Source organism: Caloenas nicobarica, chromosome 5 (genome assembly GCF_036013445.1).
Source record: "Caloenas nicobarica isolate bCalNic1 chromosome 5, bCalNic1.hap1, whole genome shotgun sequence".
NCBI lineage: Eukaryota > Metazoa > Chordata > Aves > Columbiformes > Columbidae > Caloenas > Caloenas nicobarica.
The window spans coordinates 65,520,181-65,525,210 of NC_088249.1; positions in this window are offsets into that span (position 1 = coordinate 65,520,181).

Sequence of the window (5,030 nt, forward strand, 5' to 3'; positions counted from 1 at the left end):
TTATCACCCCTAGATGCTTAACAACTCCGAAGCGTCTTGAAGGGAAAGGGTGAGCAGCACTAGTGCTAAACGAGAGGGACAGCACAAACTTTTAAAAAGAAAAGGTCATATGTTGCGTTCATCACAGCAGCTTCCTTCTCTCTTCTTTCTTTTCCTTTCTTTTCCTTTCTTTTCCTTTCTTTCTCTCTCTTTATTTCTTCTTTCTTTCTCTTTCTTTCTTTCTTTCTTTCTTTCTTTCTTTTCTTTCTTTCTTTCTTTCTTTCTTTCTTTCTTTCTTTCTTTCTTTCTTTCTTTCTTTCTTTCTTTCTTTCTTTCTTTCTTTCTTTCTTTCTTTTTCTCTTTCTTTCTTTTTCTCTTTCTTTCTTTCTTTTTCTCTTTCTTTCTTTCTTTTTCTCTTTCTCTCTGTCACTCTTTCTCTCTTCCTCTTTCTTTCCTTCTCTCTCTTCCTTTCTCTCCTTCTCTCTCTTTCTCTCTCTCTTTCTTCTTTTCTCTTACTTTCCCCTTTCTTTCTCTTTTTCTCTTTCGTTACAAATGCTAACGCAGCACACAAATATCAAAGAATGCCCAGCACCCTTTCCCCCAAACACAATGTATGACTTTGTCAAAATCTGTGGAATTTCAGCTTCTGCTGTATCCAAGCGACATGGTTTACAGTTTGCTGGATGCAGAAAAATTCCCTTCATTAAAAGCCAAAATAGTTGTTGCATGGGAGGTTTAAGAAATGAAAAATTAAATAACTTGCAAGAAAAAAAAAAATAAAGGGCCAAGGCTTTAATAAAGAGGAAAACATTTAAAGAGGTTGCATGTGCTCAAAAGCAGTCATAACATTCTTGATTCAAAAATCCGTTTAAGAAATCAGAAAGCACAGCATTGCTCTCGAGAACAAGACGTGCAGCTCCCTCTTGGTCACTGTACTCATAGGGGCTGCAGTGACAGGAATTTATTTCTGAGCTTTAGGGGCTGCCCATTCATGCAACTATTGCTGTGCTTTTTAATGATAAGATTATTTTCTACTCTTTGCTATGAATGCACTTACTTAGATATTACTGTTGTGTCTTGATGATGCAGTTGTTCTTAGGCAACTACTTCAATTGGTTTAAGATCATGGAAACGATGCTCAGTATTTAAAAGTAGAAGAAGTTCTGACCACATCAGTCTAGAATTACTCTGTTTAGAGCAAATCCCATATGTTTTGTCACCTCCCTTAGCTTAAGCCTTGGCCCTCAACAGGTTTTCAGAACCAACAGGTGAGGAGACATCAGGACAATTTTGGAAGGTCCTGAATTAATAGAAAAATGTGGGGGGGGGGGGGGGAAGTGGTTTGTGACTCAAGCCGTTTATAGCCTGAGGCCAGTTTAGTCTTTCATGGCAGTAAAGCTCTCCTGCTGTTCCAGCAAAGGATGCGAGAGAAAAGAGAATTGCCCCAAGCCAGATGACAGCTCACCTAGGTGTGAAAATCTCTGACCTTCGCTAAACCTAAGCAAACTTAGATGATGTGCTTTTATTTCTTCTTGTGAGGTGCATATACACTCTATGTGTGTGTGTGTGTGTTTCTCCTTACCACACCTCTCAGGATGGAAAAGAGACGGCCGTTGGTTTCTGGGTGATTGCGATCTGGTGTTATAGAGGTAAAAGTCTCCTAGGTGTAGTTTTGTCTCAACATCAAACAAGTTAATTTCTGTTTGTGTGTGTTTAAAGACAGCAGAATTTAGATTTTTTTTTCTCTGTGGAGGTTTACAGGCTGGTAAATCCATTGAGGTCAAATGCGCAGACATTTACTATGTTTCTGTTTGCATCAGATCCGTGCAGACCCCTCTTACACCTGACAAGCCCGATGGATCCGTTCTGGATGAAAGGGCTGTGTGCTCACGAGTTTGGAAGCTGCCCTGTTCTGCAAGGGCTGTGCTGGACACCTTGTCCCTCCCCGGGGTCCTTAGAACAGCGTGATCCCACCTCACTTCAAAACCTGAATGATTTGCTGTTAGCAAACGGCAGTGGATGAATTTGGGATTAAGTTGATTTACCCTCTGAAGGATAAGGCCAAGGAGTGGTGTTCTGCCAACACAGCTACCCAGCACCTTCGCTCCTGCAGCACAAGGGTGGTCCGACACCCATAGCTGAAGGATCAGGGCCAGGTCTGCTCGACCTCACTGCCACTGACAGCGGTTGTCCCTGACCCAAAAAAGCACAAGCTCAGAGACCTTAGTCTTGTGAACATGAAAGCCTGATGACTCTTGAAGTTAGGGGGCCCAGTGAGCTCTGGTGCCTTCATCCCTTTGGGATGTAAGGAAATGGGTCTTAAAATGCCTGTTAGGGTCTGAGTCCGTAAATTGGTAAGATCAGGTCCTAAATGGTTAGAGATAGCAACCAGAACATCAGATTACATTGCCACATATCACTGATTGATAAGGGACACTTCTACAAGGTAATTCCTAAACTTGTTGCAGAATTAAATGGCACTTTTCCCATGAAGGCTTCAAATGAGCTTTTCTGAGAGGAAAAGCAACAAGTTTCCAACTAAGAACAAAACCATGAGGTTTGGTTTTGCTTTCCAATTTCACATATTCTTGTGTGTGCGAGCTTGTGTACAGTCTACCTATGAAACACTAGTCCTGATGCTTCAAAGCCCTCTGATCACTGAGTTGTTTGTACCTGAGGAAAACCCAAAGAGATGAAAACAAAGCAGAACTGCAGCATTTTTTATTTGCAACAGGTGTAAATGACAGGTGGAAGCTGGTGACCTTCGGGGCCTTTATGCTGCAACACAGACATTTCCGATTGGAAATCATTGTCACAGGAAACCATCAAAGCAGCATATTCTCCACGGAAGCCGATGAAACTGTGTCACCCGGGAACTGACCCTCCAATGTGCCATCACCTTTCATGCAGTGAATGGGAACTGGGTGTCTCCAGATCTTCGTGTAAGTAATTCTTCTGAGTCTTCCATATCGTGCCACTGCTGTGTGTCTCCTATGCCTTGTGTCACACGCTCTTTCAGAGTAATAATTTAAATATTAACAGGTAAAATGTCTTCATCTTTGTATTGGGTCTGTTCCCTAGGCAGCATATGGGGATGTCACAGTTCAGGCAGCTCTGCTTTCCAAATTCCTCAAGGCTTAAAGTATAAAAAAGAAGAAAGGATTCACAAAATTTAGGTCCACACCCAGGTTCAAGCCCTATATCACATATTCTGAAAGTAAAAAGGAAAAAGAAGGAGGAATCTGGAATATCTTTATGACTTCACGGGAATTGCTCTGCAATTGCGCTGGCAGAGCAGTCATCCAAACTTGGCTCTGTGTCTAGATCTCTAAAGTGGTCTAGGTCCACAATTTAAAAATCAATTTACATATTTATTAACCCCAGCAAACACATGTAAATGGCCCTGAAAGATATTGCTCATGAGTTTTCTGCTGAAGGCAAATATTGTACTGAGACCCTTTGATCTGGAAGGATGGGGAGTGGACTGGAAGGGGCATGGAGAAGTATATTGTCAAGCAAGAATCCCTTTCACCATGTTTGCATGCTATGAAGACACGGTAAAAAAGCAAGCCCGTACCCCAGCTCCCCCTTTGCGCACGCCCCTTTTAATTATGATGATTTTGGAAGACAACTACCCAGCGATCTGCAGAAGGGACTCGCCTGAGCAAGCTTTCTCACGTTCACGTCTGGCTGCCTCTCTGTGTGAGCAGGGACAGTGGTCCCGGGAGAGGAACCGGCTGGAATGCAGCGCGGTGCTGGGGGCCCAAGCCCCACATGGCCAGGGTCGCCGGGAGACCTTCGCCATCCAGCCCCTGCCGCCTGCATAACACACATACCCACACACGAGCTAGTGAGTCATATGCACGTCTTCTTTTTTTTTTTTTTTTTTCCTTTCTCTGTTTGCAGCTGGTCTATTTGATCTCTGTGTGCCTGGGCTGTTTGCTGTTGTGAGCGTCTTGCCATGATCAAAACCTTATTATCTCGAGTGATGTCGCAGCGTTATATATTGGAAAAGGGCAGTGGAGTATAGCAGCAGGCAGCAACAATACTGGGAAAACAACAAAGGCACCAATAACCTCTCTCCAGTGTATTTGGACTGAATCAGTGAAAGGACTGGGTGTCACTTTGCTTGTGATGGGTACGGACTTTTTCAACAGCTGCCCCCTCTGCTTCTTGTTGTACATCTTTGTATAAAGCAGAGATCAGAGAAGACATGACTACATCCATCTGTGGGGCTCCAGGGGTTTAGATGTCGCAGTTCACGGTTCCAGCTTGTGACTCTGCTGCTCATATACACCCGCTGCTGTGGAGATGGGCACCAAGGAGCTCCAACTGGAAGACCAAACCACAGACATATGACTTTCTGTGAACTACATTCAGTGTCTTAGCAGCCTTTTTCTCAGCTGCTGAGCTTTATTTTATTGCTTTTCAGCTGTTAACGTTGCTGTTCCCGCAATATCAGCTCAAAGGTGCGAGGTGGTGGTGCGGTGATAGTGACCCTCCGGGAGACCCGAGGCCGTTAGCCAAGCAACCTGATGTGGTCACCACAAGCCATTTCCTTGTCTTGCTGGTCCTTGTCACTGACTGACATATGAACAGCTCTCAGGTGAAGAAACCCTCTGCTTCTCACCCTGTTTCTGCAGGCTACGTCTTTGCTCCGTGCCTTTCCTTCAGTAGTCAATCCTCACAGCAAAAATTCCCAACCCTACTGTCACTACTGCTCCATATTTCCCCTAGTTTTCTTGGCTCCATCAGCTTTTTCTCTATCAGATCTTTTTGCTGCATGTGCTTCTTGTTTTCCATTAGTCTCCTTTTTCTGTAGCTGTTCTACTGTCTTCTCCATCCTCGGGACAAGATGACAGTCTTACAGAAACAAATGCCCTTCATGGAAGTGACATTCAGGATAAAGGATGACTAAATAACATCCAGACCTTAACTGCAGGGCTGAAGGATGTGTCCTGTCCAGTGGATCCTCTACAGTCACCTTTATGGTGCCAGTGCTTAATTGCATGTGTGAACTATGGTCGGTATGAAAATGAGTTTTAGGGAGA